Genomic DNA, 22,211 nt, shown 5'->3' with positions numbered 1-22,211 from the left:
CACTGATCTGAGCTCTTGTGCAACTATGCAATCGTCCATTAAGCAAGGCCTCAATTCACTGCAGGCAATTCTTTTGTCTGCAAAAGATTAAATTAAGTTACCCCAACCAAATTCAAGGTACATAGAATAGTGGCTACCAATGAAAAACCAACATTTGCCAAGTCACCTCACTAGTTATTTCCTATTTTCTGTATTAAAAAGTTCAATTCTCCCCATCCTCACTCTCCTTAAATGCTTGGAGAAACAAAATGGTCTTTGCAGCACGCCTCAACCAATTTGGGCTTTTAATATCAAGGGAGGAATGAATGCAGACGTTAAGGTCTCTTATGCAAAATGTCCTGTCAGCAAACCACCTCTTCTGTCTAAATGAGGAGGCTGTAGTGAACATGCTTCTACTGATTACACAGGCAGAGGTAATATCTCAGGAGGGAAGGTCCTAGGCCACCACATTTACATTTGGAAAATTAACTACTTTAGTCCCTTTATAAACCTAACATCAGGAAGAGAAAAAATGCCTGATGAAAATAAGATCTGATAAATATGCTGACTCCATTACAATTTCATTTATGAAAGATAAAAAAAATCTTAGCAAGGTATTCTAAACCTTTATTTTTATCCAAAGCTCTTAGCTGAGAAGGCACCATTTAATGCAATACAGATCTAAGAAACTAAACAATGCTGGTGTTTCCTTTTCAAGATACCGGGTACAAGTGCTTTTGAACTTCAAACAATGGTTGTCCTCTCTAATAGTACAGTATATGTAATTATAGTGGCTATTAAACTGTACGGTATAGTAAGAGTTTAATTTTTTTTCCTTTACATTTCAAAGTGTGGATTTTTATGCTTTTTTCTCTCCCATTTATGTCACGCTTGTTACCAAGGCTCATTCCCTTAATAAAGCTACTGCTCACATATTCCATTTCCTCTTCTTTCCATTCATTCTCATGTTTAAAAGGCCATAACCAGTTATGACAATGGTTATAATGTCACAAACAATTATGGCAGCTTAATACAATGTAGGTGCAAGTAAGGTATTTGACTGTAAGTTCTCTTTAAACAACCTCTACTAAGGGGGAGAGTTATGAAGGTGTTTGAAAAGTAATGGATTTATATTGTTACATTTTAAATGTTGATGGCTGAGCAAGACATACCATATAATATTTATTTATTTTTTAAATGGAACCAAGAATAGTTTCTTTACAAGGAAAAAGAAGAAAATCTTAATGTTCTTCTGCAGCAGCATCCTTTTAACTTTTGTCCTCAAGCTTCTGCAGCCAGCATGATTAACACATTTTGCCTATTCCTCTTTCTGTTCCTCCTCATCAGCCTACAATATCCTGACTGCAATCAGGTCTATACTGAAATAACAAGCTAACCTTAAGGCTGTCTTCTCACTAGACAGTTAATCTTAACCAAAAGGAGGAGCTCTGTATGAGCTCTTTCTCACTGTGATGATTTTTTTGAAGGAAGCTTATCATCTTTGCTGTCAGAAGACTTGTGAAGCAGCATAAGGCATCAGCCTATCAAAGTAAAATAACATGTAGAATGAGTATTTTAAAAATGCATAACCCGTTTTATTCAGATTTTTAAATAAATAAAAACAAAGGTTTTAATCACAAAACGTATTCTATGTATCTAACAAAGTTCACTGCGAGAATAATCCAGTCAACAGTAAGAATGCTGAAAAAGAATTAACACGTGAAACAATAGAGTGTACTGGCTATACGTACTCTTGCGGTGGCCTCAGAATCTTATCCAAACAGCTGGCTGCATAATGCTATTTGGTAGATTTTTCAATAAAAAGGGTAAAATAAATTAAGGTTTATCTGCCACCTAATTAACTCTTACAATGTTTAAGTTTACCTTACTCCATGTCACCTCCCTAGATCTTTTGGATACGGAATTTTAAAGACACCTTTGAAGAGCCTAGAGATTAGTTTCCCCCATTTTGTACATTAGTTAGTTCAAGTGAGGCAGTCTACACAGTGAAGAAGAAAACATGAGATAGTTTGTCTACAAATTAATAGTTGAGAAGGGTTACTCAGACTTTAAGGTCAAAAGGAACCATCATGATCATCTAGTCTGACCTCCTGCACATTGCACGCCACCAAACCCTGCCCACCCAATCCCATAACAGACCCATAACCTCTGGCTGAGTTACTCCATGTTACCTCTCTAGATGTGAGCACAAATGAAAAACGTACATTTTCAACTAAATTTAATATCAAGTAATTCTCTGCAGAACTATTAAATAGAATTAAGTTATGCTTTGCAAATATTTGAATTTATATGTTTTGTACACACTAATATGCATGTAATGAAAAGTAACAAACAATGAGAGAATGCATCTGTACGCTCTTACAGTACTCCTGGGGGAATTCTGCACCAAAAAAATAAAAATTCTTCACACAATCTTTTAAAATTCTGCAAAGTTCTACATTATATATTTGTCAAAACAACAATATAATCATGCGAGTTTCAATTATTTTGGTAATTTATTTCAAAATACCTGTCAGCAAGTATGTCTGGAACAATATAGACAACAAGAGATTCGGGAATTTTTTTATTTTTATTTTTTACAAATAGATTCCTTGCTAGGCATATTAATACAAAACTGTGTAATAATTAATCTAAACTACAATGCAGAAACATATTTCCTGCATCCCCCAGAAGCAGCGCAAAGGTTTGGGGGAGTCAGAGGTAATGGAGAAGCTGAAGGAGAGGGAAGTAATTGCTGGGAAGGAGTCTGGGAAATGGACCTGGAGAGTTATTTGGAATGGGTGGAAATAGTATGGAACGGGGGAGGTGTTGTTAGGGAGCCTCTCTCTTGCAGACTCTGGCTGATGCCTAGCCTCGCGCATTAAGTCAGGCACTTCTGCCCCTGTCCCCATGTGTGTCTGCACCTCCCCCTCAGCCCCATGTGGCATAGGCGCCAACTTCTTCTGGCACCAATGGGTACCTGACCCTCCCTCTGCTCCCGGCCTCGCCCCGACTCCACCCCACCCCACCCCCTCCCGCCCCATTCCAACCCCTTCATAGACTCAGACCTCAAGGTCAGAAGGGACCATTAAGATCATCTAGTCTGACCTCCTGCACAATGCAGGCCACAGAATCTCACCCATCCACTTCTATAACAAACCCCTAACCTATGTCTGAGTTACTGAAGTCCTCAAATCATGGTTTAAAGACTTCAAGGTGCAGAGAATCCTCCAGCAAGTGACCCGTGCCCCACGCTGCAGAGGAAGGCAAAAAACCCCAGGGCTTCTGCCAATCTGCCCTGGAGGAAAATTCCTTCCTGACTCCAAATAGGGTAATCAGCTAAACCCTGAGCATGTGGGCAAGGCTCACCAGCCAGACACCCAGGAAAGAATTCTCTATAGTAACTCAGATCCACCCTATCTAGTGTCCCATCACAGGCCATTGGGCATACTTACCACTAATAGTCAAAGATCAATTAATTGCCAAAGTCCCTACCCCAACTCCACCCCCTTCCTGCCCCTATTCGACTCCTTCCCCAAATCCCCGCCCCGGCACCACCTCCTCCCTGAGCATGCTACATTCCCGCGCCTCCCACCTCCCTCCCAGCACTTGCTACAGCTATTTGGCGGCGGCAAGCACTGGGAGGGAGGGAGAGAGGGAGGAGCGGAGACACATTGCGCTTGGGGAGTAGGCATAGGCTGAGGAGGAGGAGGTGGTGAGGCGGGGGGTGGAACGGGGAACTTGGCTGCCAGTGGGTGCAGAGCACCCACTATTTTATCCCCGTGGATTCTCAAGCCCCAGAGCACCCACCGAGTCGGCGTCTATGCCATGTGGCCCTGCACCCACATGTTCCCACGTGGTCCTGCACCTCCACTCCCATTCAGACTCTGGCTCAATGCTGTCACCCAACTAGCTCCTGTGCCCCTGCCACAGTTGCCCCCGACTAGTCCTTCTGAATCCCAATCTGAGACCTATCAGCGGCCCTATGTGTCCTGCTCTTTCCATCCCCCACCCCATATCCCATGCCTCCTTACCTGGCCCCGTGGGCAGAGCACTGTCCCTCCCTATCTGGAGCTGACTGCTCCAGCCTGTGAGCTGGCTGCCCTCTGTTCCGGGGCCTCAGAAGCCCCTGGTGGGCCAACGGTGTAGTTGCTGTGCTTCTCCAGCAGCATCTATTTTCTGCGGGGGGGACATGAATTCTGCACATGCGCAGTAATGGAGAATTCCCCCAGGAGTGTTATAGATAAGTGTGTATAGATTTATACAACAGTAATGTTTAGTAGTAAACAAAACACATCCACATTCTGAAACTGAACACTAATCAAGAGAAAAGCTGCTTACAAAACATCTAAGTTAGAATTTTAGAAATAATTCATCTCTACTTACCAGATAAGGTTCCAGCAATTAATCACATTCCAGCAGAAATAATTTTCTATTGTTTTAAAAAATCACATCTGTTGTGCTAAGCCTATGACTTTGTACTAAACACACAAAAACATGCCTTTCAATGCATTACAACAATAGATTATGATCATGGGCACTGATGATACGGGGTCAAATAGCCATTGCTCCCATTTTTAAACAGGGGGCATTGGCCCCCACACTTTTGAGAATCTGAACTTTATCTTGGGGGGTGGGGAGGGACAGAGATTCCTGAAATACTGACCTTCTACCCCTACAAGGTCCTGCACAAATGGTGTGCACACAAGTTACTTTCATTTCTCCTTCTTTGTTCTGAGTAGTTGTAATCATGGCAACTGAGTCATCTGGCTTTACAAGTGGGATAAAAAAAGCAGTCCCGATACGTTTTGGAAAATGAACATTTTGCTAAAATCGACTATGATTTGTAGAGTTTACAGAATAATGTGTTACGGTAAAATTCTACCAGTACTCATTTGGGCTGACCTTCATAGCTCACAAGTGGCAGTGATACATAAGTAATTTTCTATCAAGCTCATACCAGTAATACCTCGTATGACACACCACACCACCATGCACTTCATATGGCTACGTAGTTGAGAGAAAGATCTCAATGTATTTATAATATGCATATTATTTGTATTACTGTGACACCTAGGAACCCTAGGCATGGAACAGGCCCTTGCTGTGCTACGTGTGTACAAACAGAACAAAAAGATGGTCCCCGTCTCCAGGAGCAAGTGTAAGAGAAATGGACAGACGGGGGAGTACAAGAAAACAAACAATGAGCCAATACTGGTTAGTATGATATGTCTCAGCACACCACCAGCAGCCTAACCACTGTCAAGTCATTGTCAATTTTTTGGTAAGCATCCTGGCAAAAGAGAATTCTGAAGAGGGATTTGAAGGTGAATAATGAAGTAGCTTTGCAGATGTCTAAGAGGCACCTCCCAAGTGTATGTAATCAACTTATCAGGACAACATACGTACTGCTAGTGAGCTAATGTGCACAAAGGAAAGCATCTTGGTTTGGTCTTCAAGAAAGATTATGTCAAGTCAAACTTAGGGCAACGTATTTAACTTTGAGGCCAAGCTTTATGAGTGTTCAATCCTTAATTGAGTTCAGATTTTCACAACAGCTCAGCTTCTTTTTATTTTTTTTTTTTTTTTTAAAGAGCTGTTGGTTGCCGAACATGTTTGGAAATCTGGATTTTTAAGTTTTAATAGTTATCAGTCAACCATAGTGTTTTCTATACTAAATGAGGTATTTTTATATTTCCAGTTAATATTAGCAAGCAAACAAAGTATTTTAAGCAGTACTTGAAACTTGAAAGTGTTTTAGACCAAACCATTATCAGTGTAATTCTTCCAATCCAAGCTTTCATTCCCCCTGTATTGCTTTTATACTATATACATATTAATGTAACAGAAACCTGAGTTATAACAGCTACCTCAGTTATCGAGTTTCTAATCCTTCATTTACCACACACACAGTCTCACACTTGCAGCTGTGTCCCTTGCTCTGCTCTCTGCACACGTGCAGAAAGAGGATTCCAGCAAGCATTCTTCCCCATTGCTGCCCACCTTTTCTTTGGGCTTAAACAAACAAACAAAACGCTGCCATACAAAAGCATGTGGGTTACACAGCTATACATGCACACAAACTGTGTAGGCTAATATAGGTGTATATAGTGGGTGACCTTTTTCATATGCTCTGAGCTTTCACTAATTCTACTCTCACTGAAATAAATAGGAGCGTTACACTGTTGGAGCAGAATTAGGCCAACACAGGGCTTTTGAAAATTCCCCTCAGGGTGTGATACTCAGTACGTACAGTCTAGAGATATCATGGGTCAGCTAACACATTGAACACAGCCAGGGCAGTACACAGAAGAGCCAGCTGCGACTCCCTCATTCTGATGCTTGGATTTACACTGGCTCTAAAGCACGTTCGTTAGCTAAGGCCACCCAGCACCATAATATAGTAGCCATGTGGCCACATCCATCCAGTCCCTTCTGAGCATACGAGTTCACAAGGAATAGAAGCTGTGTGGGCTATTGTAAGACTGTCAGATATTAGCTGGTTCCCCTGGGTGATAGGAAACTATAATTTTTCAGCCATTTGCTCTCCCTAAAACCAAGAGAAACTGACCCCATAACGTTTGCTACAAAAATATATACATGTAACATCCATAATCATGTGTACAAAGGTTCTAACCCACATGAGTCTAGGACATTCACATTAATCAAGTTCTGAAGTCACAAACAAGTTATGCCTATCAGCCCACATGGGCACTATTACATGCTTTTCTACTATACTATCCATTTTATAAAGCTTTTAGTCGTGTACCTTTTTTAAAATGCTATTGGACTATTCATGTACCCCGAACAATTCTATATATAGGCATGTGATGGGATATACTGGGCCCTGTGAGGCCCCCTGCTGAAGGCCTCATGGTCCTACCACACCCTGCCCAGAAAAAGGAGCAGTGAAGGTGGGTCCTCCAGACCTGCCTAGAAAGACTGTAGGGAAGCAGCCAACCCAGGCACAACAGGCTTGGTTAAAAAGAGCTGCTGGGCCTGAGCTGTTCAGTTAGTGGCTGGAATCAGAAGAGTGAAGGAGGATTAAAAGGCAGTGGCAACTCCACAGGGAAAGAGACTGAGGAGAAACCCTACTCAGGCAAATAGAGGGCTGGGATACTCCCCCGACACAGAGGCCTAGGAGAGAGAACCCTGATTAAAAAGGCAGCAGAGACTATTACAAGCTCTCCAGACAAAGAGAGAGAAGAGAAGATCCTGAGAAGTCAGGGCAGAAACAGATAAACTCTCCAGGCAAGGAGGCCTGGGAAATATCCTGCTCAAACAAGGAACAGACAGACTCCAAAAAGGTGATGGGCCAGAGGAGGAAGCATCCCAGGAAATGCAGCAGCAGCAGCAGCTATTACAGAAAGCAGCACATGGCTGCTATTTATAGGGTCCCTGGGTTTGGGACCCGGAGTAGTGGGCAGGCAGCCCCCACCCTGCTGGCCACTGGTGAAGCGACCTAAGCCACAAGAAGGAGCTAAAAGCATTAAAAAGCCTGAGAAAGGGGCTGGAATTTAAACAGGCCTAGAGACAGGGCTGAAGACAATGAAGAGGGTCAACCATTTGTTGGATTTTGTTACCCTGGAAGGAGTTTGTTTGTCCATTTTAGACTGTGTGACTTAGAGGGCTGGGCCACTCAAGACCCACCTGACTAGGCCAACAACTGACAAGGGTGCGGTGAGCAGAGTGTGCACGCAGGTTCACACCCAACTGACAGGAGGAACTCACAGGAGATAAGTGTCCCCCATCACAAGGCAATCACACCATGATGGGCACAGTCGCATATAATGGATATAATGCAGATTGAGCATACCACTTGTCTAGGCCCAAGGAGGCACTTGGATGGTTTGTCTGGGGCTATCCCAGTAGGGCCAAGCCTCACTGCCAGATCTACAGGGGTATCAGTTGGCTGGAAAGCAGATACAGCTGACATGCCTAAAAAGGGTAAAGAAAATAGCAGCCACCAGAGTGGGAGAAAGTCTGGACTGTTGGCCTGCTTCTGGTGGAAAAGGACAAGTTTGAGATATTTAACTTGTCAGTTGAAAAGTCTGTTATAGACCTGTACAAATATTAGAAAACTTGTTTATTCTATAAACTATTCAACCTACCAGAGAGGAAAAGCCTACCTTGTGATATTACACATTATTATGCAGTTTAAGTGAAATCCACTGAAATCCTATCAGAGTCCTTTTGCTGATCTAAATTCAGGTGAATTATCAGTTATTCTCAATCAACATGCTTCATTTAATTTAAATAAACGTCAAACAAGAAAAAACATGAAAAGCAAGAGAGACTTTAAAAATTAAGTTAGATTAAAAGTGAAAACCCACTTGCAAGCACTTCTTCTATCCACCTTTTAGATAAAGGTTACAAACTAGTGCACATTTTCTCTTACAAATACACCAGCTTACGGATTGTCAAAATTATGTTATGCGTTGGCTTAGGTTTATTTTACTACAGACCACGGCTCAATATTATTAAAAATGTGGATATTTGAACTGCAGAAGTTAAAACCTCCCATATGGTATCAATATCAAACCAAGTCCTTTTTCTGGCCTAGTCTTGTATCATTTTAAAAATCACTATCCTGCCTGGAATGGGAGCACTGACTAATACCGTAACCACCACACTACCTGAAAACACGTCATTACTGCAATGACTTCGGTTTTCACTCACCTTGAAGGGCCCAAGGTTATTTCTGAAGCTAGGCTTCTAATATACACAGTGGCATAAAAAGCATAGCATTGATCCACTCCCTCTCCCCAGTCCCCAAAACGTTTCCCATTTAATTCCATCAATATGGAAAGTGGGATATTTAGCACAAATTTCTTACATTTTAAAAAAACTGATTGGAAAATTCACTTCCTTGCTTTTGCCATTTTAGTTCTAAGGCTAAGCAATCCCAGCTGTCCAGGAAATACCATTGTAATGAACACATTTAACATGGAAGAATCAATCGGGACTTCTGTCAAAGGTTTCACATACTGTGAACAGGCCAGAAATCAAAACGCTACATTAGAAAAATTTTATGCTTATGAAGTAAAGCCTCTCTCAACCTTCTTTTATGACTTCATCACATTCAAAACTGAAGCACAGAACTATGTATGTAGATAAATATCACAAGAATAGGAAAGAACTGTCAGTATGAATCAGGCTGAGTTCACAATGGTAGACACAGAAGATAAAAAGAAATAACCCTTATCACTGACTCTTTCTACACAGGTTTTGGTTTAGAGCAAGTTAAAATAAGTGGTGGTCAGGAAAAACATTTAAAATCAAAGCAAAAGCCATTCAAATAAAAAAATTGTTTCTCCAAATGAAAAACAAAATTACTCATTTTGCTGCGCATTTTATCTTTGGTCATCTTCCTTTGACCTGGATATCTCACCAAAATATTCTAGTTAGCAGGCTACTTTACCCTATTTCATCCCAGGTGGCTGGGGGTTGGCTCCCCATCACCTTTTCTGCTTGGCTGATGTTGCTAAATTAACAGAATTCTCAACTGCATAAGAAAATCATGGCTATTGCTGCTACATAGTAGATTAAATATGAACACTATGTTCAATAATTTCCTCAGGACTGTAATATTCTTTACCTAGCATTTTAGTCATTACAGCAGAGACCCCAGAGAGAAAGCCCAAGAGCTCCAGCAGCATTGCATTCATACACCCTGGCATAACTCAGCTTTCCTGCTTGAGCATTAAGAGAATTTTAACTCTGAAGTGCATATCTGTGGTCTGCTCTTCCTTGAAAAAACCTTGGATTAGATGTTAAATGCATGTTTAGGATTCTCTCCCCCTACCCCCAAGGCCATATTTTTCAAGGTATTTAGATGTGCTCAGCATTGCAATGTCTAACTGATTTAGGAGCCTAAATCTCATTGTGAAAGATTTAGGCACTTAAGAGCCTACAAAATTAACGAACAAGTACTTTGATAAAATTCATGCAAGTCTGCAATTCAAGTGTTTAAGTATATACACTTGTAAAACCAATGCAGAAAAGACTGCTTGTATGATTCTACATTTTAGCAGGGTGTTAGACTGATGACCCTTGTGCTCCCTTCAAAACCTATGGTTCTACGATGACCCTTCTGTAAAGTTTTCCTTTTTTCAATCGGTTAGAGTACCTTAAAACTCCCTGTTCTATTCTGTGTTTTCTTGTCTTCCACTTTCCTCCCTCAATGTCAAATCCATTGCATTATAATTCCTTTCAGGCAAGCTAGAATTAGCACACCCTTTCTGATTAGCTAGCATTTTCCAGTCTTTGTTCATTGGCAGAATCACGGTCTGGTTGATTACTCCACTACTTTTCAGTAATATTGCCTTGCAAGGGTGTTGTTTCATTTGAAAGCTGTTTTCTGTCTCACAGAGGAAGCCAGATCAGAGGAACTCCTGGCCAAAACACACAGGGATCTACCAGTTCAATCAACATGCTTCAGTTCATCTAATGAATGAGGTATGGTAGATAACATGGTTTCACAATCAAGTATTTGCAAAGTAGGGAAAAGCAGTATTTAGTAGAAAGTAGTATTCAATGGTTCTATGTTTGTTCTCCCAACAACTGAATGTCAAATAAGGTACTCGGTTTTTGTACACTTTGCTTTCTGGAAAATAGGTGTAATACTTCCTATGTAACAGGAGTATTGAGAAGCTTAGTGTATGTGAAGCAATAAGATCATTAGGTGACACATACAATACAGAAAAGTGAAGTGGCTATAACTGTACTTATTGTTTTTTTACTTACTAATCAAGGCCAGCCAGGGTGTACAAAAGAGGGAATTTGCCCCAGGCCCCCCATTTGAGAGGGCTCACAAAACCAAGTGGTGATGTGACCAGGCGTGCAGGGTGTCTCTGCCACTCAGGTTTGGCTCAGTGGCCCCTCTGTCATGATGGAGGCAGGCGGGCCAAACCTAAGAGGCACTGCAATCCCACAACGCCACGCACTGAAACTTGGCCTGGCAGCCCCTCCGTCGCAGTGGAGGGGCAGCCAGGCCAAACCTGAGTGGTGTCGCAATGCTCCAAGAAGGGGAGCCAGGCCCAGCCCAGCAGGACAGGAGCCAAGATGCTGCTGCGGGATGAGTGTGGTGCAAGCTCACCCTCTAGCCCACCTTCCCTCTCTAAGGCCGACCCTCGGTGGTAATTGTTTTGGAAGGGGTGGGGGCTCAGTTTCAGATTTTGCCCCAGGCCCCTTGAAACCTCTGTACAACCCTGAGTAAAATAGAAGAGAAACTTCAAATACTTCTAAGAGTGACAGCTTGGAATCAAGGGGCAGGTACAGTTGAGCTAACTGAAGCTAAGACTCTGAGTCCAGAAATCCTCCCCCCAAGACTCACTGTATGACCTTGGGCAACCAATCGAACCTGTGTCTCCCAGTTACTCTATCTGTATAATAGGAGAAATGTCTAACCAGTTTTATGAAGGGTTTAGAAGTCAGAAAATTGAGAAATGCTATTCCTGGGCAACCCTACAATAATTCAGTAACTGAACAACATTTCAGTCTGCAGCATTCATATATGGTGAGTGGGACAGTGGGACAATAATGTTAATTTCAATTTTTCAAGACATTCTGGATCTGGATAAAGAATTTAAATTCTGTTAGTTACCACGTTTCAAAGACTCAAACTGTGAGCTAGTTAAATATCACACACACCAACTTTACTGTGAGTTCTCCACTAGTTGCCCTTCATAAATTCATAGTATAAAAGCAAAACACTTATAGATTTGAGCTAGATGTCTTGAAAATTTCCTTCCACCCACAAAATATTACATCGTTTAGAGTGTGTAACAACCAGTCCCATACTACATATAAATGCAGGTCAATCCAGAAATGATCACAAGGGATATGCTAACATTTTCATAAGCGATAAAAAAAATGGCCTCTTTCCAAATAGCTGTTAGTCTATTATTCATTCCATGCATGCAGCTAGGGGAATGAGGACACATCTCTTAGCTTTTATGCTTTATCTAGCCACACTTTCAATATCTTTAGAGTTGATTCAGGGAAGCTATAAGCTAGTTTGTAAGATGTAAAGAAGGATCTTTTAATTCAATGGGCCTGAAGACCAGGTTTAAAAGGGCTCAGATTATATTTCATCAGTACTGCTTTGCAGAGAGGAAAGCAATTCTCAGTATTTCTTGAGCATCTTCTTTTTAGTGTGCATGCATACACGCAGAGTACCAACTGAGAGAACACGTGCAATGGCACCTAAGCTGTCCATTATCATAACCACTCTAGTCAACACAGTTCAAGAAAGGATATTTAAAAATAAATTCCTGGCATAATTACAGAAATTTACTTCACATCTGTTCTACATTTTAACAAAATGTTTCATCTGCAACACCATACAGATCTATTCCCACCAGAGTTTTCCTCGGTTACGCAGGTTTGCTTCCATGTCCTTGTATTGGGTGAAATTTTAATGAAAATTCCTACACTGACATTTCACATTAAAGATCATCTTTCTGCATAAATTACTGGTTTTGTACATTACAACTAAATACAGGAATTGTAGGGAAAAGCCACAGTTCACTAGGACAATACTAAAAGTGGAAAATATTGGCAATTCCAAAGGGGTTCGTTGTTGGTTCTAGAGTTTTCCTTCTTTCTAAAATGGCTGCACTTAAGGAATTGAGCTGGAAAACTTTTCAAACAAAAAAAGCAAGAACTTTAATTGCTGCAGAATTTGTACTAACATTTTATTTAAAACAAAAACAAAAACAAAAAAACAGTGGAATGTTTCCAGTGTAAATCTGTCAAGTACCTCACATAAAATTTATGTTACGAACGTCTAACAGATGTTTTAAACAGACAACGTTATTAATTAAATCAGTAGAGGCACTATAATGAGACCCTGATGTTGACATTTCATTCTAGAATACTCATAGCTGCTGCAATTATTGTGTAATCTGATTAAACACTCTTATAGAGCCACTCTACTTAAGGTGACTGAGCTTTTCTGTTTTGGAGGAACACCATGAACATCAGTTAGTATGCCTGAAAGAAAACAAAGAATAAAGGAAAGATAGAAAAACAGATGAGCTTCCTGCTTCCTCACAAAATAACACTTGTGCTTATGTAAAGTCTTGCATAAGGTATCAGCAGAATTTTCTCACTATTTATTAACTTGGCCTGAACACAGGTATATCCAACTCTAAACTTTTGCTAGATTTCGAACTCATTACCCTTCTTCAAACCAAACTAAGGTTTTTAAAAGCAGAGGGTAGCAGCAGCAATTTTTTTTGGTGGTGGTTTTTTTGTTTGTTTGTTTTGTTTTGTTTTGTTTAAGGGAGCAGGGTATTTAAGCGTTGAAGAATGCACTTGTAACTGCCCAGCAAGGCAGCTTTCTGAACTCTCTCAAAGGAATTATTTTTGGAAACGGACTGTAAAAGCATTGCTTTCAAAGGCTGTAAGAAGGTGTTTGAAGCCCTACTGACAGAGCAGGTGTGGCAGTTAGAAAAGTTAATCCTGTGAGAAAAAGACAGTGCAAAGCATGCCAGACATCCCTTGGCTGGGGAACACCAACAGCACTGGAAATGCTGGTATTGCACAACAGGATAATAGTATTCATAGTTCTAGGCGATAGGGAAATACTTGCCAGTGTTTCGAGTATAAAAGGGAATTAGTGGGAAAGGAATAAAATGTGAATTGTGATGAGCAAAGAATGAGCCCAGAACACAACAAAAAGAGAACAGGCCATATAAACAGGGATTTGTATATCTGGCATGGGACAATGGTGTGAGGCTGGCAGCATGGGCTAAGTCAATCTGCTGCATTGCTGTAATAAAGGTGAGGAAACGGTGGGCTGGGCTAGGAGACAAAACATGCACACACCCGAGGGAGGCTAAAGTAATGCAGATGCAACGCTAACTGATTCTCAGGCTGCCCTAAACAGAGGGTCAACAGGTTCCGACTATTCCAGACTGTTCATTTAAAGTCCCAGCAGTACATTTTAACTCAAACCCTGTTGAGCATAGCAGCAAGCCTAGAGCTGCCCTTGGAGGTGGCAGTGACCAGGGGTCAGAGTGCAGTGCTAATGCAGTCCAGCAGGAAGTATCTGAACTCACCAAAGCAAAGTTAAAAGCCAAAGTTGCCTCCAGTCGTAGAATGAGCCGATCTAACCCACAAGCAATTTCTTGCCCACATACGAATATCTAGCTTTAATACTCAATTGTTTTGGCATAGAGACACTTGCAGTTTTGGCAGCTGCATATTTTCACATCTGTATGTAGACACTTATAGCCCAAGCATAGCAGATGTTCCTAAGATGGTTTGTTAATTGATTCACTCATACCTATGTAATTTACATTATGATTCTGTGTTACAAAGTTTATTCAGTTATACTTTCTCCTACAAATTCAGTTCTGAATGAATTCCATCAGAAGGTAAGTGAGAAAGCAACATATAATGTTTTCCCATTACCTCATCCCCAAGAGGCAATCAGCAGGCATCTACTTTGTCAAGTAGCATCAGTAAAGTAGCCAACAGCAGTGGAACAGTCCTCCACTTGCACAATACACACCCACTAACTTTATCAGAAACAGCAGCACCTCAGACTGTGTCCATTTTTCTGTATGATGTAACAACTAGTTAATATGATTGCAGGTCTCAAGTGGTAAAACCAGTTACAGATCTTGCTTCATGTCCCCACTCCCTCATTTAATTTATGTAATGAATTATAATCAACAATTTGACAAGGGAACTTTAAAAGTCTAATATTGAACTAATGTTCCCCATGACAAAATTATGGTCCAGTCTGATAACCTTCCTTAGTTTAAAATGTTTTTGCTCAGCTCATCTCTCTCTCCATGAAGCAGAGAGAAAGTATTGTATTAACACTCCAATTTTTGCCACAAATTTACAGTCAATAGAAAATTACCCAACTATTTTAAGCTTTTTGTTGAAATATGAGCAAAAGTAAGCTGGTTTATTGTAGCACAGGGGTCAGTAACCTCTGGCGCCCTGGCGGGCCGAGCCAGTTTGTTTACCTGCCCCGTCAGCAGGTTCAGCCGATTGCGGCTCCCACTGGCCGCGGTTCACCACTCTGGGCCAATGGGGGCTGCGGGAAGCAGCACGGGCCAAGAGATGTGCTCACCATGGCTTCCCGCAACCCCCATTGGCCCGGAGCAGCGAACCGCGGCCAGTAGGAGCCGTGATCGGCCGAATCTGCCGACACAGCAGGTAAACAAACTGGCCCAGCCCGCCAGGGTGCTTACCCTGGCGAGCTGCGTGCCAGAGGTTGCCAACCCTGCTGTAGCATATCCAAAATGTGTTGAGTAAGAGTAACTAAAAACATCTCTTTCCCCTACCAACGGACATTAACTACTCCAAAAACGTATATGAGAGCTGATAATTCCTACTGTCACACTCAGACCTTTGTCCTGTTAAAGAATGCCATGAAGTCAGTCTCCAGTAATCATTTCGCTCTCCTTTCCTTGGACTCTTCATAAAATGGCCAAAGTACTCCCAAACCCCCACCCCCCACCAGTTCATCTCATAGACTCATAGAATTTAAGGTCAGAAGGGATCATTATGATCATCTAGTCTGACCTCCTGCACAACGCAGGCCACAGAATCTCACCCACCCACTCCTGTAACAAACCCCTAACCTATGTCTAAGTTACTGAAGTCCTCAAATCATGGTTTAAAGACTTCAAGGCGCAGAGAATCCTCCAGCAAGTGACCCGTGCCCCACGCTGCAGAGGAAGGTGAAAAACCACCACGGCCTCTGCCAATCTTCCCTGGAGAAAAATTCCTTCCTGATCCCAAATATGGCGATGAGCTAAACCCTGAGCATGTGGGCAAGACTCACCTGTCCTCTTCATTATTTACCACTCCCTCAATTTTTGTGTCATCTGCAAACTTTATCAGTGATGATTTCATGTTTGCCTCCAGATCACTGCTAAAAATATTAAATAGCATAAGGTCAAGAACGAATTCCTGAGGGATACTCCTGGAAACACACACACACTACAATAATTCCTCATTTATAATTACATTTTAAAACCTATCAGATGGCCAGTTTTTTAAATTTATATCACTCTACTTTTTAATCAAAATGTCATGTGGTACCAATGCCTTACAGAAGTCTAGGTATATTACACTGTGATCTTTATCATCCAAACTTGCAATCACATCAACAAAAGATATCAGATTTGAAAGGCTCTATTTTCCATAAACCATGTTGCTTTGCATTAATTGTATTAACCTACTTTGATTCTTCATTAATTGAGTCCTGGATCAGCCACTCTATTATCTTTGCAGAATCAATGTCAGACTGATAAGCCTATAATTACCTGGATCCTTGGCCTGGGTGACCTCTCTAGAGCAAGGTGGTGCACTTGAAGGAACTGCTAAAGTATAGTCAACAGAAGAATCCATAAAGGACACCTTTTGGTTGTCAACAACAGAATCAGGAGATGCAGAGTAGTCAAACCTTCGCTGGAATGGGTTTTTACAGATTCCTGGAGTGAGTTGCATTCTCTGGTAAGGTTTTATGGACTTCTGCTAAAAGCTTGCTTGAAGTTTCCAGTGTTGAGCTGACCGGTAAGTTGAGAGCATTAGAGAAGTGACAACAAAAAACGACCCTACCTCACTGAAGTATGTTATTTGTTTAGAACAGCGCCACCAAGAAGGAAGTAATGGTAGAGCCAGAGCTTTTTTTTTTTTTGGCTTTACATAAAAAGGGAGAAAACACTAAGCACCGAGGCATGCTGGGAATGCTTTCTAAAGACAAAGCCCAATCCGTCCCAGGGAGTATTCAAGTAGTGCTGCCTGATGAATGACATGGACTTAAATGATGAGTAATGGCAGGGGAAAAACTGCAGTGAAGTCCTCAAAATAAAGGGACATTATAAATGATTTTTCCAATTAAATCAATACATGCTGATAGAGAAGGGCTAAGAAAATTAGCAAAAAATTACTAAATTGATTTGACTCTCAAACCATTGATTTTTTTGCTGGTGATATTAGCTTTCATCTGCAAATCTTTCCCAACTGTTCTTTTTTCTTCCCTGTACAGAACACAGCTGTTCACATCTTCATGTTCCACAAACTCTTGAATACTAAGGGTAAATAGCATTAATGGATTTGATGTTTAGTGATAGTTTTTCAAGACTGAGAAAGGCAAAACACATCTTCACACTTCCTCTCCTGGAGATCAAATAATTTATATAAGTATATAAAGTGGGACTAACATCACAACTCCCCAGTGTTTAACAATATTCTATGTCAACCTCTTATGCATACTTCCCACTGCTACTTACTGACATTTTGAAACCACTGCTTTCCGCATGCATCATTAGACATATGACACTTCTAAATTACTATATGTATGAAATGAAATTACTTGCTTTGCCCTTTCAGTTTATTAAAATTTATTTCAGAAGGCATAAATTTAAACACGTTACTAATTTGTTTTCATAATTTAGAGTTTATAATTGTTACAGTTATTCTGCTGCAGGTGCCTTCATTTGACTTGAATGTTAGTTTCTACATGATGAAAATCATGCACAGTATTTGTTTGGTGCAAAATGCTTGATCCAAAAAAAAAAATACACAAAAAAGCTGATCTTGGAATTTGTTAACACTGGACCTTAGTCTGGGTCAGGCTCAGTTAAGGGAGAAACCTGTGGGCCCTGCTAAGTGCAAGGGACTAAAGCAAAGGCTGTTTTTGAAGTTCAGGAATAGGTGGTTCCTTTTTTTTTTTTAAAATTAAGATCCTCCCTGATGGGGGAAAGAAACGTAACAGGGCTTGTGGCTTTTGTACTTCATGATTATCAAAAACTTTCCAGGCCTTTTTTCCCCAACAAGTGCCCTTCCCACACCACTTTTTTTTTTTAAAAGCTTTGTACATTATCATCTTGTCTACCTTGAAAGACAATGTATGACAGTGACTAAGTGTCACATTCACTTTCAATGGGACCTAGGAGCACATAAAAATCCCTTTCTAAAGAACTTGTGAAATGACAAAAAGCAGTAAAAACTGGACAGCTGAGCAACCTGGGGGGCAGGGAAACAAAAATTAATCAGTTTTATCAATATTTCACCCCGGTGATTATGATTTTATGGAGATGAGCATATTTGCTTCAACACATCTGCCTTTTAGTTACAATGCAAAACTCCCAAGACATCCTCCACTACAACTAGAATACTAGTATTAGATTGGCATTTCTGGTACTTCAGATAAAGGTTGGGTTTTGGTTGGGTTTTTTTGCACCTATAAAGGGTACAAACCCAAATTGAAAAAAAAATCCTCTGCAGGTCAGTGTGCATTTGCCAAGTGCTCAGTGTACCCACATCCCATTAAAGAACGATATTAGCTAGTTCTCCCAAGCAATCCCACAAGACATACCACAATCTCAGTAAAGCAAATAATTACAAAGTGGTTACTTCCAAACCAAATATGCAATGCAGGTCAGTGTAAAATGTGTCAGCCATAGCTATGAAGTATTCCTTTGCCCTATCCCTCAGGTCCACACTTTGCCAAGCATCTCAACTAGTTCTTGATGGGCAGTGAAGCTGCTTCTGACACAGTGGTGTGAACATTCTAAAGGTGTTATGTACATTAAACCATAGAGAATACAGTTGTTAATAAGAGACAAGGCACAAGTGTCTTAACAGATGGTATAATAGGTGTGCTGGCATTTCTGCTTTTACATATCACGTTTAGTACAGACCTGTTTAAACAAAAGATGCTAAACTCAGTTTCTGCTTTACAGGTTTTTTTTAAAAATGCTAGTGGCTCATAACATGCAAAGATTTCTGAAAACCACAACAAAAATGTTTTTTCTTAGACTCTGCACTGAAGTCTTCAAATATTACTAGTGAGTTGCTCTCTTTCCATGATTTATTTCTTTACAGCCTGAAGAAAGTAACCCTTTAGAATTTAATATTTCTGCATGGGAACACCACACTAGCCAGCAGGCTAGACTGATCTAGAGAGTAAGAGTCATTCAGAGAATGACATCTTGGATTCCAGATTAGTGTTTAATATGTACTATGTTGGGGTGGGAGGAAGACACTGCAACAAAATGGACTCCATTTAACAGAAGCTAGAAAGGGAAAATAGATGTCAGAAGTTATAAACGGTGTGGCACTCAGAAATCAAGGCCTTTGAAACTTCTCTTACTTATGTCCCCCAGAGCAAGTGTTTTAGGACTCCTCTACTCAGAATGACTGTTCAATTCCGTATTAGTATAATCACTAGTAAATTTGATATGTTCTTGAGTAAAGATACTTCCAGGTCACATGTAATGTATAGAACTTGCCTCTTAATACTGCAACCTTAGTTATTAAATCTCAGCATTTTAAAATTACATTATTTTAAAGTTATAATCTGAAAGTTTAGTTCATTTTTTATCTGAGTTAAATTTTTCTCAATTTGGAAAATGAAAGGTAGCATTTCACTACCCATAATATTTTATCTGGTGCTCCATGACCTATTACAACTGGGTTATTCTTTGTCATCTTCCAAGCATGGAGACGTCTCTTTTTTTTCTTTCAAATAAATCGTCTCTGGCTTCATAATGTAATGCTTACAAATGGAGCTGTTCAGAAAACTGAGTATCTGAGTATATCTACACTGCATTAAAACATCCATGGATTGGCTCAGGTCAGCTGACTTGGACTTGCAAGGCAATAAAATGGCAATGTAGATTCCCCTCTCCCTCACAGGGTCCCAGACCCCAGGCTCCAGCCCAAGCTCGAATGTGTACACTGCAATTTTATGGCCCTGCAGTCCAAGCACAAGTCAGCTGACAGGTCAGTTCCAGGTGTTTTATTTCAGTGTAAACATACCCCTTAAGTCCCATTTTACTGCCCAAACTAATTTCTGATTAACAAACATTACAAATGATTAACTATGTATGTCCAGACAAGATAGTTCCCTGATCTATCTGTTGTATAAAAAAAGAAAGTTACTCAATGAATTTATTCTGATAAGCTTCCTGGGACTATCATTTGACTTAAAGTGAACGGGGTCTATCCAAGCTCCCTCAGGTTTGTAGAAGTGCTGGTTCCGGATTCTACAAATTCCACTGATAATCAGGAACATCTGTAGAGTACATAAGTACATCAGGAGCACACAACCGTTTCCATATCCAGTCACTGTCGTATGCAGTAACTCGAGTCCCTGGAGAATACTTTGAGTTCCCAGAAGAAACAGTGAATTTCTCTTTGGCAACAGGACTAAAACCAGGAGAGTGACAGAATAACCAAAGGTGGTCCAGATGCTGAAAGAGCGCTAAGAAATTCTTCTGAAAAAAGATGACACCTAAGGACTTGAGAAACTGAGGTGTCCATACAGTATTTACAAATAGTATCTCAGACAGACTATGGGCTTGTCTTCACTGTGGGCTAAATCAGCGCTGCTGCATCATGAAGACGCATTAAGTCGATGGGAGCGCGCTCTCTTGTTGACTTCAGTACTCCACCTCAATGAGAAGCAGAAGCTATGTCGACGGGACAGCATCTCCTGCCAACATAGCATGGTCTAGACACTGCGGTAAGTCAATGTAAACTATGTCAACGTAAGTTACACAACTTAAGTTGCGTCACTTACATAGACTTACCCTGCAGTGTAGACAACGTTTAAGACTTTAAGGCCAGAAGGGACCATCATGATCGTCTAGTCTGACCTCCTGCACATTGCAGGCCACAGAACCTCACCCATCCTCCCCTTTAATAGACCCACAACCTTTGGCTGAGTTTCTTAAGTCCTCAAATCATGGTTTAAAGCCTTCAAGTTACAGAAACTCCACCATTTACAGTAATTTAAACCTGCAGGTGACCCATGACCCACGCTGCAGAGTAAGGCAAAAACAATCCAGGGTCTCTGCCAATCTGACAAGGGGGAAGATTCTTTCCTGACCTCGAATAAGGCAGTCAGTTGGACCCTGAGCATTTCAGCAACACCCACCAGCCGGACACTTGGGAAAGAATCCTCTGTAGTAACTCAGAGCCCTTCCCAACTAGTGTCCCATCACTGGCCGTTGGAGATATTTGCTGCTAGAAGTCACAGATCAGGTACATACCATTGTAGGCAGTCCCATCATACCATCCCCTCCATAAACTTATCAAGCTCAGTCTTGAAACCAGCTAGGTTCTTATTTTTGGGAAGGGGGAGGGGAGAAGAGCAGACCTAAGTATGAGGTCCCATGCTGAAGCCTTTTCCTCGAGTATTAATGCTCTGAAAGTTTTGTGAAGTGATTTTACAATAAAAGGGTGCATCCTCCTCTCTTCCTGCTGACATTTTCATGTAAGATCAACCACTTAGATTATCCATCAGAACAGGCAGGCCCATGGTGTGAGCCAACTAGATCTTAAGCAATATCACCAGGACAAATGCTGCTTTCAAGTTCAATAACGTGGTAGGCTAGGTGAAACTAGCACACATGAAGGGATACCAAAAGACAACAAAGCATACCTGCATCTCTGCCTGCAGATTCCTGCTGTTTTCATGATCTATCTACTCTGCTGCATAGCTTTTGTTACCCATGAGATATTGTAAAAAGGCAAGCTTGGTTAGACCATGCTAACTTAAAGGAAGCTAAACAAAAGAGAAGAGCTACTGACAAGAGCTGGGGGAACAATGATTTTTCAGTTGTCAGTTCCAAAAGAATGTAGGGGAAAAATCAGTTCAGGTCAAACAAACAAACAAAAAACCACCACAAACTTTCCTTTCTGGTTATTCATAACTTTAAAAAAATAATTACAAAGGAAATTAAAGGCTGGATTCACAAAACATCCTGAGGCCAAGGCAGCGGCAGCTGCCTTAACTTTTAGCCAAGTTGTTTTGACGTTCACCAGAGATGCGGGAGACCTGGGTTCATTCCCTCTGCCTGATGTGGAGAAAGATTCTGAACAGGGTTCTCACCCCCCCAGAAAAGTGACCTAATCATTGGGCTATAGGGTATTTTGAGGTGGGTCTATTTAAATTTTCGCCTGTTGAAGCTGTTCCACTTTATATAAAATACTTGAATAGTCAGCTGGGCCTGAGAGACTGGCTATAGCTCAGTGGTCAGGGCATTCTCATGAGAGGAGGGAGATCCAAGTTCACGCCCCCACTCCTGTTACTATACACAGTGGTTCTCCCAGATGAGGATGCTAGCCACTGGGCTAAGAGTTATAAAGACCCCCAAGTACCTCCTCCCGTTTTGTATCCCAAACAATCCATCCATCCCAAACAATCTCCTTTTTGTTTTGACCAAAGGTATTTCCCAAAATAGACAAGA

The 22,211-nt window shown here is 41.0% G+C and overlaps 1 protein-coding gene and 1 long non-coding RNA gene across 13 annotated transcripts in view; one reads left to right on the top strand and one right to left on the bottom strand.

Moving 5' to 3' along the window:
* Positions 1-22,211, bottom strand: part of AGAP1 (ArfGAP with GTPase domain, ankyrin repeat and PH domain 1) — a 634,072-nt gene that overhangs the window by 494,946 nt on the left and 116,915 nt on the right. The gene's annotated exons all lie outside the window — the stretch shown is intronic.
* The window catches only part of LOC120374427, a 43,154-nt gene continuing 33,888 nt past the window's right edge, over positions 12,946-22,211 (top strand). Inside the window, exons 1-3 of one of the 3 annotated variants that reach the window (XR_005586088.1) lie at positions 12,946-13,073; positions 16,243-16,464; positions 18,699-18,801. This is a non-coding gene — a long non-coding RNA (uncharacterized LOC120374427). Of the gene's footprint in view, positions 13,121-16,242; positions 16,465-18,698; positions 18,802-22,211 lie in introns of those variants that run through there. The other 2 variants (XR_005586086.1, XR_005586087.1) reach the window with 2 other exon arrangements.

This window comes from Mauremys reevesii, linkage group 11 (assembly GCF_016161935.1).
Source record: "Mauremys reevesii isolate NIE-2019 linkage group 11, ASM1616193v1, whole genome shotgun sequence".
NCBI classification, from domain to species: Eukaryota; Metazoa; Chordata; order Testudines; family Geoemydidae; genus Mauremys; species Mauremys reevesii.
Note: the sequence above shows the minus strand (reverse complement) of the source record. Positions and strands in the feature narration are given on the sequence as shown.